The 14,806-nt window shown below is 50.7% G+C and overlaps 1 protein-coding gene across 1 annotated transcript in view; it reads right to left on the bottom strand.

The window, feature by feature from the left end:
* Positions 1–5,005, bottom strand: part of Wnt5b (Wnt family member 5B) — a 105,401-nt gene extending 100,396 nt beyond the window's left edge. The window contains exon 1 of the mRNA XM_041634576.1: positions 4,708–5,005. The gene's annotated coding sequence lies outside the window, so the exon portion shown is untranslated. The remainder of the gene's footprint in view (positions 1–4,707) is intronic.
* Positions 5,006–14,806: the final 9,801 nt, after the last annotated feature.

Below are 14,806 nucleotides of genomic sequence, written 5' to 3' on the forward strand. Positions count from 1 at the left end.
AGATCCCCTGGAACTAGAAGGTTGTGAACCACCATGGGGCTGCTGGGAACTGAACCCAGGTCCTCTACCAGAGCAACAAGTGATCTCAACTGTTGAGCAATCTCTCCACCCCCCACCCCAGCTTGTTCTTGCTCCTGGCTCAGAGTGTATCGCTCAGAGTCTCCCTCCCTTCCCAACCTTCCACACAGCAGCTCCTAGATGACGTCCTTTAAGGGTTCATTACCTTGACTGAAGGGCTCAAACTCCAAACAAGACAGATTACTCAAAATTTCCCAAGAGCAACTTCTTAACCAATGTGGGGAAAGTCTTCAAGGTGCATGGGTGATGGACTCCCGGCTGTGCTCCATCCTTCCCACGATTGGCAGCCTCCTCCCCTCTGGGGTGAGGAGGAGGTTAGGATGCCAGGCTCTTTCCTACATCTAGCTCAAGAACGGAACACAGGGAGACAGGAGCAGCACAGCCCAGAGGCACAGCCATAATGGACTTCCTCTCAATGTGAGCGAGCTCAGTGAGGATCCGCAACATCAGGACCACCACCAGCCCGGCCTCAATAGCTTTATGATGTTCTGTGCTGTGCTGTGCTATTTTCAACACTGCTGAGGAGTTTGTCGGGAAATTCTGAGTAAAGATTTACTAAATTCTTCCCTGACGACAACTCTAACTTAGCGTCTGCAGGTCAACTGTCGGCGAGCTGGGGAAGGTGCCGTTGCTGAACCAACCTAAGTCAGCGGCTCTTCTAACCCAAACTCAGCCACCACCCGCCCACAGTCCTGGTTAGAGGCGCTCTGAGCTTATGAACCACACAAACAACAGTTTAGGGGTTTGTATTCCAGGTTCAATGAAGCTACTGAGAAGAAAACTTTCAAATGAGGAACTCAAAGACAAATGATTTAACTTTTTAAGCTTTACAACCCCTCCTAATTCAATGCCTAAATTGCAAAACAAAGAAACAATAAAAACAAAACAGGTACCTATGTCCAAGTCACCTGAAGCTATAGACAAAGAGCCCTGTCATAATCTTCAGGATGCTACCTACCCACAGAGATCCCTGGGGCTGGGATGGACCAGGAGGCCAACCAAAGGCTCTAGAGGTGTGACCACAAAACCTGCCCATTAGACCCGGCTTTGTGAAACAGGAACCGTGAAGGGACAAGGCCCAGGCCTTCCTCTCAGCACCTCGCTCACCTCCAGGGGCACACACCCCGGACTCCCGCTGGCCTCCCACCCGGGCCGGAGCCACAATATTATAACTTCCACAAACCGCAAGGCAAAGCTGTGCAGAGGACGGGGTCAGAACTGAAGGGCCTCTAAGACAACCTGCTATACAAAAAATCATTGCCAAAGGAGAGAGAGTATAATGTACATCCCATCTCCAAAACAGAAACGAGGGCAAAAATCCAGAAGAAAACAAAGATACAAAGATCAGGGTACACAGGACAGGTGAGGTCTTTGGGGTTTGCAGTTGGGATGTGCCGAACTCAGAAAAATGTCTCTTGAAGCCCCCTTTCGTGGCTGTAGCCAGCACCATAGTAAGTGAGGGGACCCCAGAACCGGGTGTGGCACAGTCAGTGCCCCTAGGGCTTGCAGTAGCAGCCTGCGAGCAGCCCCTCTGAAACTTTCATGCATGGCATCTGGAAGGGCGTCAGGGCGAGGCTCCCACCAGCACCGACCCAGGTTCTAAATCAGCCAGCAGGCGAGAGTCAAGAAGAAAGCCACAGGGGTGGAGAAGGAGGGAGGAGAGAAGCCAACTTTAGAAAGCCTGAAAGAGGACTCACACAGCACAAAAAGACCAGACTGTAACCACAGGGACGAAGTCGGGAAACGCAGCCACAGCAGCCGGTGAGCCAGGGGGTCAGGCTGGGATTCAGAGGGTGGAGGTTTAAATTTAGCCAGGTAAACAGCCGCCCAGGGGTGGCGACGGCTTGGGAAGAGCAGGGCAGTCACCTGCTCTCTGGCACAGCGGGCGTTTCTTGCTGAAGGAAAAGAGCCAGCCAGAACTGAGTCCACAGCAGGTCCATTTCTGAGACTCCACCAACATGTTGCTAGGAGAGGCATGGAGGAGTGTCTCAGAGAAGGGTCCAGGCCTTCACCCTGAACACCATCTCTATGCCCTGGATTCTCTGGGCTCCCAGCACCGTCTGGAAATGCTCAATGGAAAGCAACCTCTGATGACTGGATGTGTGGCTCCCAGCACTCTCGCCAAGCAAGGATTTTCACATCTACAGCCCTTCTAAGCCCTGAGAGACCCGAAATACACCTCTGCTCCTCACGTCACAAGGGGAGCCCCTGAAGTGCGGGGCGGTGGATGCTGAGGACTTCTAGAGAAGATTAAGGAGATGAATAATAGTGGTGCAAAAAGAACCAGGAGAGCAAACTCAGAATGGTGGATTGCCTCCGGCCGCACTACGGAAGTCGGAAAATAGCAGTCCTGAGGCATCCTTGAAGTCAAAGTCAGGACGCACCAGGCTAGCCTCCCCTTTAAAGAAAAACAAACAACAAAATCATTTTAAAACGCTTTTGGGCTAGGAATGAGCTCAGCCATGGAGTACTTGCCTGGCACACTCAGGGCCCTGTGTTCCAACCCCAGCACTGCAAACAAGAAAACAAAATCATTGCCACTGGGCTAAGAGAAGGATGGAATACACCGGTGAAGAACAATTCTGGTTTTCTTTTCCCAGTATATGTCTACCAGAAATTTTGGGAATTAGAAAGTGCTCTCCCCCCCCCCCCCCCGTCTCCCTCTCTGTCTCCCTCTCCCTCCCTCTCCCTCTCTCTTTCGTGTGTTGTTCGTGGGATGGGAAAGAGGACCTGAAAGACACAACAAGCACACACTCTACCACTGAGCTATACTCCGGCATCACCTGTAGCTTTTATGCTTCCTAGACAGAAAGTGTTTAAGCGAAGGATTGTTTCAGAGCAGTGAGAAACCCTGGAAGGAGTCACAACTACACATACACTAAAGACGGAGTTGGTTTACAGCACCCTGAGCAAACACCATCACTCACATACTTAGGAGCTGAGCCTGGGAAACCGGGAATTGAGCAGACAGGAAAGTGCCGGCAGGCTCTTCTACACCTGGATGGGTTCCCTTGACACGAAAACCCCCACACTGTGTCCCAGAGCCTCTGACTTTAAGGGGAGAAGGGGAAGGGGGGGTAAGAGGGTTGTGCATGGTGCCATTCCCCTTTAATCCCAGCACTCGGGAGACAGAAGCAGGCGGATCTCTGAGTTTGAGGTCAGCCTCGTTTACAATGTTAGTTCCAGGATAGTCAGGGCTACCCTTAAAACAAAACAAAAGCTAAAGGAGGCCTCCCACAGTCCCTCATGGAGACAGCCACCTGCACCTGTTGGTTAGGAGCCCGGGCTTCAGGTACACCTCCTGCCCTTCACATCCTATGAAGACCCCCACACTGCCTTACTTCTCACACTGGCCCTCAGGGTCTCTAGACATTGCCTTTTAAATTGTACCTCCTTGCTAATTATAACTACCAATTATGTGTCAAAGAGAGATGGGACACTATTTTGAAATAAAAGAAAACCATCACCCAGCCTTCCCTCCAGCCAGCCTTACACCAAGGTGGAGTGTTCGCCAAGTCAGACCTGTGACTGCCAGACTGGCATCCTCAGCCTGTGCCTGAGATCAGGGTCACTTCTTCGATAAATAATCCACTCTCCGGGTGGATCCATGCAGCGACTGCGGGTGCAGGAGAAGGTTCTCCAGCTTTCTGAGAGTGTACCTCCTCCTCCAGGAGCCCTGTGCTACCTGGCCAGTCACAAAAAAGGAATCCTACGCTTCCACATGAGCCTGTATGAACGCTGGTATCTGACAAGGAGTGAGCCGCTGCCTGCTTGCTATATCCGCTCCTATACTGACAGTCAGCATGGACATCGTTCTGGCAGATGGGGGGGGGGGGGGCTGGGCTCCGAGGTGGCCTGAGCCGTTCAGAAGACTGGTAACTTGACCCTGGGCCTTTTTCTTCCAGGTACCAGGCTGAAACTACCCAGGGTGGAAACCGCGGAGAGCTTTGTCAACGTGGCCCGGTAGCAAAGGCAGTGAAGAAAGACTTTGGTAAAGTGGAGGGCAAAGGCTTCCTCCCCCATCAACTCACTGAGGACTCACCCTGGGCCTGAGCCACCTCAATTTCTCTGCCTGCAAAACAGAACCGATCGTTCTAGAAGCAAAGTGAGCAGTGTCCAATGACGACTTTTAAAGGATGCAATAACCAAGAAAGTTGAGTCTGACCAGAGTGCTGGGCCAGATACCCGCCGGGGCGCCCCGTGAGGATGGAGAGAGAGATGCAAAGGAGCAATCGAACCAGACAGCACCACATCTCTAGGGCGCAACCCGCGCTGGCCTGGAGCAGGAACTTAAAGTCACCCCTTCGCGGTACCTGTCCGAGACACTCCGTGCCGTACAGTCGCGGAAAACTGCAGCTGGGTCCCGCCAAGCCGGGAAAAGCACAGCCGCTCCGGACTCAAGCTTCGGAGAAGCGACGTGCAGCGGCCCGGGTGCCAGCCCCTCTCCTGGCCACACGCCGAAAGAGCGCGGAGCCCCTGGACGCCCGCGCCCCACCTGCCCGCGCCAGGCACCCGCGCGCGGCCCCAGCTTTGTTCGCAGCAGCCCGCGGTGTCGGTCGCCGCGCGCCCCTTTCCCGCCACCTGGTCGTGCAGCGCCCTCGGCCGGCGCGGGGCCACTCCCGAGCTTACCTGCGGGGGGGGCTGCGGCGTCGGGTCGGCCGCGGGACGGGGTAGCCTCGGCTCAGCGCGCGGGCCGCTCGCGCAGCCGCCCCGTACTCCTCATCGGTGGTCGGAGCCTGCCCGTCCGGAGTGCCGGGTCTGCCCTAATGGGCGCTCGGCGCCCGGAGCTCGGGCTCGGCCGCAGGCTACGCGGGCTTGGGAGCCCTGGGAGACACGGAGTCCCCGCCGTCCGTCTGGGCACCGCCACCGACCTGGAGCGGGGGACCCCTGGAAGTTCCAGCCCCGAGTAGGCGACGCGGTTGGTGGCCACGGCTCGAGTGCAGCGCCAGCGCGGGGCGCAATCCCGGGGCTCCGCCGCCTGCGCCCCGCCCCGCGCCGCCTCCCCGCCCCCCCCGCAGCCCGCGGCCGCGCACGACGCCCCTCTGCAGGGCTCCTCCCCGGCGCCGGACCGGCCCCCGCACCTGCCTCCTGCGCCGCGGACTCCGCGCCCACCACCCCGCAGGCTCTTGCAGGACAGAGCACAGCAACCTCGCGTGGACATGCAGTGCGGATGAGTGACTTACGCGTACTCTTTGAACTCAGAAACTACAAAGCGACCCGAGAACTATTTCCACTCTGCAAACCCTCGTCTCCCCTTCTCTGTCGGGACACCTCATAAAGCACCCACACAGGCAGGACTCTGATGCCTCGATTGTTCTAGAGGGAAAGGCTTCTTCTGCAAGGACTTAGGGCTGGGTTATTCTCCCGATAAACAGGAGGCACATAAAAGGACCCTGCTGTTAGTAGCCTGCAAAGGTCACTAGAGGCCAGTGTTTGGCCTTAGCTCAGCCCAAAATTTAAACACTTTTATGGCGGTTCCTATAGTCTGTTAAATTTGTTACCTCCCAGAACACCAGAGTGAGCTGCCCAACGAACAGGAAAGCTGAAAGGAGTTAGTAGAGGCTTTGGGGAGGCCAGGCTGGCCTCCAACTGGTGGCAGGAGCCTTTTCTAAACTCTGGTGACAAGGTTCCTACCAAGAGCTCATGATCGAGTCTAGACTTCAGGCTGTGAGTGAGTTTGGTCACCCTAATGAAGAAATTGCCTCTGAACTCAGTGTGGTGAGAGGAAGGAAACACCAGTAATAAACAAAGGCTGTGCTTTTGACCTAGAAACCAAACAAGGTGACAGATTCTCCTTTCCGGGGTCAGGGGCAACAGAGAAGTTCCGGGCATTAAAGAGACCAGGAACTCATCACACTGATGAAGTGAACGGAACTGTTGTTGGGGGTTGATGGCGGGGAGGGGGGCGGTTAACAATAGGAAGAGTTAAGAGATCTTTTTAGCAAGTGACCCCCTAATCTGAGAGAAAGACAGATGAGCAGACAGGTACCGGTGAGTTTTCTCACTTGGGATGTGGTTTCTGAGATCTGGTCAGGTCAGTAAACCAATTCCTTTGTTTCATAACCAATTGTTATGGGAACTTGGCCTCTCAGAGACTCTAGTTCAAGGCTTTTTCCTTGGGGACACATGGGACAAGGAAAGAACTGCAACAGGCTTTTTCTTTTGGGCCACAAACCAGCTCCACGGAGACTTCTTACTAGTTATGAATGCTCAGCCTTATATTATGTTTGTTTCTTGCTAGCTCTTATAACTTGAATTATCTGTTCCTCTTCATCTACATTTTGGCTCAGGGCTTTTTACCTTTCTTTCCTTCTGTATATCTCTTTCTCTTCCTTTCTTCCTTTCTTTTTTCTTCCTTCCTTCCTCTCATTTTTCCTTCGTCCCTCCCTCCCTCCCTCTCTCCCTCCCTCCCTCCCTCCCTTCCTTCCTTCTTTTTGTTTTGTTTTTTGTTTTTCTAGACAGGGTTTCTCTGTGTAGCTTTGGTGCCTGTCCTGGAACTAGCTCTGGTAGACCAGGCTGGTCTCGAACTCACAGAGATCCGTCTGCCTCTGCCTCCCGAGTGCTAGGATTTAAGGCATTTGCCACCACCGTCTGGCCTCCTTCTGTATCTCTTCCTTTCATTGCTTCTCTTGTTTGGATGGCAGGTGGTTGCCTGGCTTCTGGCCCTGGGTGTGTCCCTCTCTTTCTCTCTTCTTCTCTCCTCCTAGATTTCTCTTCTTACTTATTCTGTCTGCCAGCATGGCGTATCCCTCTTCTGCCTAGTTATTGGCCACTCAGCTTTTTATTAGACCAATCAGGTGCCTTAGGCAGGCAAGGTGAAACAAATGTAACACACATAGTTACAGTAATATTGTGCAGCATAAACAAAGGTAACACATCTTTGCCTAGTTGACATTCTATTCCACATCGGAGAACTGTCTAAAATGGGCATAAAAATCTCTAGCTGCCTTGTCAAGTTATAAATAGGTCCCACTATTTCCCTCTAGTGAAGCATTTGTTCTGGCGGTGGAGCGGGGAAGCTTTGTGGAAGTCTGAGGGAAAGCATGAGTCTGGAGACTGTAATCACTTCAGAATGCGACGGAGGAATGGATCTAGAATGCGGTTTGGGCTCCACTTCCTGAGTTCTCAGCATCAGGATGTTTAAAGGCTAGAGAAGCAGATGTGAGGAGGCAGACCTCTCACTAAGAGCACACGGGCTCACTTTGTCTGGCTCCTCGCTGTCAACAGAGTGGGAAGAGGCGATAGATGGACGCAGCTCCAGCTAACCGTCCAGCCCACCCCTCTTTTCTTCCTCAGTCCAAGACAGTCCAATAGTGGCCCCTGTGGAAACCCTACTCAGGTAAGATGTGCATCTGAGCAGGGCACATAGCCTGGGCCATGTTCTAGAGAGGTCTATACAGTACTGCACTCCAGAGGCAGGGCTGATGAGATCTGTTTTCCATTGGGTGTCAATCTTCCAGGATATAGGCTTGCCTTGAAGACAGATCTCTGGGCACGTCTGTGAAGGATTTTCTGGATTAGATTAATTGAGGGAAAAGACTCACACTAAATGATGGAGAGAAAAAGTAGGAGAGAGCAAGCTGAACACAAAAATTCCTCACTCTCTACTTACTGACGGTGATGTAATGTGGCCAGCCACTCAGTCCCTACAGCTGTGACTTCCCCAACATTGTGTTTGTCTTAGTTGGGATTTTTGTTGCCGTGAAGAGGCACTATGGTCATGGCATCTGTTTGTTTTTATGTGTATGCGCACTCTCTCTGCATATATTACTTTATGCCAGTAGAGGGCATCAGATCCCACTGTAGATGGCTGTGAGCCTTCATGTGGTTGCTGGGAACTGAACTTAGATCTCTGGAAGAGCGGCCAGTGTTCTTAATCCACTAAGCCATTTCTACAACTCATAGCAACTCTTATAAAGGAAAACTTTTAATTGGGGGTATCTTGCTTACAGTTCTGAGATTTCATCCATTATCATGCTGGCAGGAAGCATGGCAGCAGCAGGCAGATGTGGCGCTGGAAAAGGAGTTGAGATCTTCACCCACAGGCAACAGGAAGAGGTCTGAGACACTGGGCATGGCTTGAGCATATATGAGACCTCTAAGTCCACCTTGACAGTGACACACTTCCTCCGACATGGCCACCTACTCCGACAAAACCATACCTCCCAATAGTGCTACTATCTATGACCTTATGGGGGCCAATTACATTCAAACTACCACAGCAACCAAAATAAACACTTTCTCCATTAAGTTGCTTTTGTCAGGGTATTTTGATCACAGAAAAGGCTACTGCCCTCACCACCACCACCACCCCTTTTGGGTGTTGTTCACTTCTCCCAAACGAAAGAAACATATATATTCTTAGTATGTTAGGTTTAAAACAAAGGAAGGGAAGGGGGTCAGGAGTGGTGGTGCACGCCTTTAATCCTACCATACAGGAGTCAAAGGCAGGAGAATCTCTGTGAGTTCAAGGCCAGCTTGGTCTATAAAGTGAGTTCTAGTCCAGCCAACAATATACAGTGAGATCCTGATTCAAAAAGACCAAAATATAATATAAAAAAATAAGAAAGGACAAGTTTTGGGTCAGTTGTGCTATGGAGTGAGATCCTGCATCCAAAAGAAGAAGGAGAAGGGAAGGAGGGAGGGAGGGGGAAGGTAGGCAGAGGAAAGGGAAAGGAGGGTAAGGAGGGGAGAAAAGGGGAAATAATATCTGGTCCTATGGGAATTCCTATGACCCTGGCTGTGATTCCTGAAGAGAGTAGTCAGCACTCACAGGCTGACAGCCACACTTGGGAGACTCTCCTCTAAGCCAGAACAACTGGAGAGGGAAGGGAGACACCTTAGCTCTTGGGGTCTTACGTGGGCTCCCTGGTTAGTGTATCAGCTGTTGCCAGAACCAAGGCCATGGGGAAGAACTTTGGGCCTTGTTGCGTCTGTGTGCAGACAGGACACCTAGGTGTGCTAATCCTCCAGGCCAACTCATCTGGACCATTGCAAAGGGTTTGTTTAGGACGCAGAGAAAGTATCCCCTCCCAGGAGGGTGGGGGAGGACCTGACCATGAGCCTGCACACCCTAGAATGGAACTATGAGGCAAAGCTGATGACCTGTTCTCCAGTCCCGCCCCCAGTACACTTGGTCTAACACATTCGTCTCCTGCTGCCTCTCCAGGCATGACAGAAACTAGCATTTTTCTGGGAATAAAAGCTTTCAAAACTGGCGAATCTGACTCAGTATCCACACGCTACCCATGGACTACCCCAGACGCACGGTAGCTGGGATGGTTTGGGGCATGTTGGATCAGCAGGTTCTACTTGCCTCCCTTCTAGCAGTCTATCATGTGTCGGTTTCTCCTCTCTCGCTGTGGTAAAACACAAAATCAAAGCGACATCAGGGACAAGGTTCACTTTGGCTCAGTTCCAGAGGACTTACCGCCCATCAACAAGCTCAAAACCAGGCAGAGCAGAGGCAGGACAGCTGTGGAGCATAGTAAGCCTGTGGCTGGAGAGACGGCTCCTCAGCTGAGAGTGCTCATTGCTCTTACAGAAGACTTGGATTCAGTTCCAGACACCCACATGGCTGCTTACAAGCGCCCGTAACTCCAGTTCCAGGGGATCCAACACCCTCTGCAGGTACCAGGCATGCATGCAGTGCACATGCAGGCAAGACACTCACATACATAAAATAAAAGATAAATAAGTCTTAAAACAAACAAACAAACAAACAACAAAAACCCAAAAACTCAAGGCCCACCCTCCTCTGGTGTTGTGTTTCCTCCAGCAAGGCTTTGCCTCCTGAGGCCTTCACAATTTTCCCAAACAGTAATACCAGCTAGGAACCAAATGTTGAGCTGTATTAGCCAATGGGGGATATTATGCCTCTTGTGCCAGTTGGCTCATGGGTGTCTCATGATGCGAAATGCATTTAGTCCAACTTCAGAAGTCTCTTCTGAGACTCAAGGCAATCCCTTAACTGTAACCACCTCTAAAAACAACACAAAACAGAGAAACAAGCTGCACACTTCCAAAAGACAATTGCACAGAAGAGAGTGACAGGGACAGAGCATGGCAAGAGTCAGGCAAAGCATGGCTGAAACCCAGCAGGGAAAACGCTAATGATCTCACTCCATGTCTGGCATCTAGGACTCCTGGTAAATTATCTCAGTTCTGAAAGAATGAGGTAACTCCGCCCCTCCAGCTTTGTTGCCTGCAACACACATTTCTCTCTTGGACAAGTTCCACTCCTTGCATCCAATTCTCCTTGGCAGACATTCCATTACTGTGGTACCTCCAACATCATGGGGGTTTCATCATAACCCAGGCTCCATGTTCACAGCTTCATATGAGGGCCTCTCAGGACCTCTTTGAGGAATTCAATCCTGTCACCCACTGTCTGAAACCGTGGAATAATCCATGACCCACCAACCCCCAATCTTCCATTTTTTTTATGCCTATAAAACCAGTGCTTGGTAGAAACTTTCCTTCGTAGTTGCTGCCCAAGAGCAGGAAACCCCTTAGGTCTGTCCTGTCACATGCTGGGCCTTTGGCGGGCAGGGCTTTGCCTTCCTGCTGTCCCAGTGCAGAGCAGAGGCCACTCTTAATCACGTCAACCCCTTTAATAAGTATGCCTTTTCAGCACGAGCCCTGGCCACAACCTTTAAATTCCTAGTGCTCTTTTTCTCTCCAAACTGTGCATGTGTTTTATCTCTTGCTGCCCTAGTATTGCTCTTTTCCACTACAGACCTACATAAGAATAATGGAAAGCAGCCATGTCCCAGTCTCAATGTTCCTCTGTCTCAAAATCTCCTCTGTCAAGGATATTGGTCTAGTATTTGTTAATTCAGCTGGATACAAGTTCTCAGGACAAGGGCAGAATGTAACCAGACTCTTTATCAAAAGATAATCTGAATGGTCTCTAGTCCAGTTCCTGGTAGAGTCCTTGGTCTCCTCTGCAACTGTAGTGAGCCGGACAGGATCGCCATTACAAGATGGCGCCGACATCCTGTCTTGTTGGAAATAAACAACTCCATATTTGGCTCTGCCTTTGGGAGCTGTATGTCCCCCGCTTCCCACATACGCGGTGGATAAGGGTCCTTGGGCCTGTCCCCGATGCAGTCTGATGTCAGCTGATGGTGGCAGCCAATTACAGGGCGACCCGTGTGCCAATTCCCTATATAAGCAGCTGCTTTAGTGCTCTTGGGCCTCTCTCTCTCGTTTCCTGCCTCTCACTTCCTGCCCCTCGTCTCCTGCCCCTTCGCTTCCTGCTCCCCTCAACCAAGGGCACTCCAGTAAAGCGTGATCTGAGAAGAATCCTCGTGTGGTGGTTGTTCTTTCTCGCTGGTCGAGAAGTTCGCCGCATGCAACTCCCCGAGCCAAGCCTCCGCTGTCCTCATTTTCTTTAGTCTTTTGATCATCCAAAATCTGTTCAGAACATCACCTTTGTAGTAATAAGGGGCGTGGTGGGGCTGCGTTCCCAGCACCCCGGCCGCCTGCCCGGCTAGCTTATGCCCGAAATAACAACACACAAACTGTATTCATTTAAACACTGCTTGGCCCTTTAGCTTTAGCCCTTACAGGCTAATTCTCACATCCCGATCAACCCATCTCTAATAATCTGTGAGCACCGGTCTTACCGGGAAAGATTCAGCATGTCTAACCTGGCGGCTTGCTTCATCGCGTGCTTCTGCCCGGGAGTGGGGCATGACATCTCTCTGAGGCGTCTGCTCCCGAGAGGAGAGCTGTGGAGTCTGAGCTCACTTCCTCTTCCTCCCAGCGTTCTGTTCTGTTTACTCCTCCCACCTATCTTCTAACCAATTAGAGCCAAGCAGTTTCTTTTTATTTAACCAATGACCTTCCTCCATCAACCTTGAGCTCTGCTTATAGCATTCAAGAGCTTTCCTAGCCTAAAACTGCAAATTCTTCCATATCCCTCGCATAAACGTATTCCAAAGCCTGTGCACCACATGGTCAGGTTTAGCAGAACAACAACCCCACTCCTGGCACTAATTTATGTCTTGGTTTCTTTTTGTTGCTGGATTATATTCTGTGACAAAAACAACTCCAATGAAAAAGGGTTCGTTCTGGGCTGAAGTTTATCATGCTGGAGGAGGCCCAGCAGCAGAACATGAGACTGGACGACCACACTGCATCATCAGTCCAGAAGCAGAGAGAGAACAGGAAGTGGAGCTGGGTTATAAAACATCAAACCCCACCCACCAATCACATACTTCCTCCTGGAAGGCTTCATCTCCTTTCACAACTTTCTCAGACAGGACTACCGTCAAGGGACCAGGTGTTGAAACACATGAGCGTATAGCGGATATTTCATGTTTCACTATCTAAGAAAGTTCCTCTAGCATGCATATTTATCTGGCTCTGTCTGTTTCTGGGAGGAGAACAATTCAAACTCTGTTGCTGGAGGCATGAAGGATTTTTTGATAAAAGCAGAGGGGGCTTGATTAGTGGTAGGTTTGAGCATGTGCCATAGACAGTGAGCTTACCTGGTGCAAACTGCTTTTTCATTTCTGCGTATTTGAAGAACCATCCAAAGAGAGTGTCCTGTTCATCTCGCTCAAGGATTGTGTGATCACCTCTCCCCAAGAGACTGGTCCTCCCAGGGAGGACCCTGTGGATTGCTGAATTTGTCAGCTGGAGGCAGCTCACGTGAGAATCTACCTTCCTGCCTTTGTGATCACAGGCAAAGCCACTGATCTCTCTATGCCTTGGCTGCCTCATCTGAAAGGTAGTGGTGGTCAGACACCTGCCTGTGGAATGGGAAGTTTGTGTCTGACAGTGCTGGCGAGAGGAACACTGTCTCTTTCAGGCAGTGCGTGCTCAGTGCGTTTAGACAGTTCCACTGTTAGTAGGCCTCATCTGACTTCCTATTTGCCCAGTCTAACACCGTTTTTTTGTTCTCGGATGCCTGGATTTTACATTCACTTATTTATTTACTAATTCATCTGTCTGTCTGTCTATCTATCCACCCATCCATCTATCTATCTATCTATCTATCTATCTATCTATCTATCTATCTATCTATCCATCCATCCATCTATCCATCTATCTATCATCTTTATCATCTATCTATCTATCTATCTATCTATCCATCCATCTATCCATCTATCATCTCTTTCATCTATCTATCCATCCATCTATCTATCATCTATTTATTTATAGTATGTGTGGGAGTGTGTGTGTGCACACATGTGTTACCATGTAAGTGTGGAGTTCACAGCGCAATTGTGGGAACTGGTCTGCTCCTTCTACCACAATGGATCTTGAGGATCAAACTCAGGTAATCAGGCTTGGTGGCAAGTACCATTACTGAGTCACCTCACCAATCCAGAATGCCTGGAATTTAATCTTTGTTTCTATTCTCCCAAGAGATTCAGCCCTTTAATGAATCGGTGCTTCACACCCTACCTAGACTGAAGCAGATCAAAGTGTAATTTAAAATGGGCAAAACTGGACGCAGCAGCTGATGGGCCCATAGAGAGAAGATGTGGAGTGGACATGACCCTGTAAGCCAACTGCCCCAGCACTTGGGCAGACAAGTTATTCTCTGGAATGGGCATTGGTAAGTATGCTCTCTCCCCACCTCTACCTTCTCTGCCCCTCAACCCCTACCTTTGGGTAGACTGGGGACTATAACTCATACAGTCCAGGCTGGTCTCAAACTCACTGTGTACCCGAGGATGGTTTTGAACTCCTGATCCTCCCGTCTATGCCTCTGGAGTGTGTGGGCATGATGGTTCATCTTGGATGTCAACTCGAATGGAGCTGGAATCAAGAGAAGCCACAGGGCTCACATGTGAGGGAGTTTCTTGGTCAGGTTATCTGAAGTGGGAAGACCCACCCTGAATGTGTGGTACCTTCTGGGGGCAGCCGGATAAAAGGAGCCCAAGGTTTGCTTTTGGCCTCCTTGTTTGCACGTTTTGCTGGTGAGTTCATGTACTCTGCCGCTGGGGCCGCAGCTCCTGCACTAGTACATTCCTTTCCTGATACTGGAACCCAGCTAATCCATTCTTCCAACATGAGCCAAAGACCAGTGGCTCTCCAGGAGTCCGTCAGGCCTAGAGAACCAGACTAGGACTGCTAAGGCATCCAGCTGGACTCGTGGAATAAACAGTTATGGGGTTTTCAGCTCTCCAGTATGAAGGCAGCCATTGTTGGATTACACATACCACATTGAGTAAGCCAATCTAATAACCCCCTTTTAATAGTCATTCTATCGATTCTTTTCCTCTAGAGAACCCTGTTAAAATATCCGTGTCCACCCCCCCCTTTTTTTTTCCTATCTCCAATGATGAATTCCACTCCGAGGGACACTAGGAGGAAACGGAAGTGGATGTCTGCCCCTACGGGGTTACAGTCAGTGCAGCCAGACTAGAAACAAAGCTGGTAGCAGATGTTCCTGCCAATGCTCAGGCACCATAGTCCCAGCCAGGGTCTTCTGTCCCTTCCTGAGGAGCTTCTTCACCTAAGCAGGCCTGTTGCAGGAGGTCCTCCCACTCCTCCAGCCTATAGCTGCTGAGATACCAGCCCATTGGGGCGTGGTCTCTCTCCCTTTAAAAAAGCGGCCACTTCCCTCTCCCCTCTCTCTTCACTTCCTGCTCCGCTGGCGACTAGACTCCCTTCCTGGTTGCATAGAGGGCTGTTGCCTGGGACAGTGATCTGTAAGTTTTTTCCCCTTTAAATAAATACCACCCTATTAATCATAATTCCAAACTGG

Source organism: Microtus oregoni, unplaced genomic scaffold (genome assembly GCF_018167655.1).
Source record: "Microtus oregoni isolate MIOR12 unplaced genomic scaffold, Mior012 000002F_ref0000024, whole genome shotgun sequence".
NCBI classification, from domain to species: domain Eukaryota; kingdom Metazoa; phylum Chordata; class Mammalia; order Rodentia; family Cricetidae; genus Microtus; species Microtus oregoni.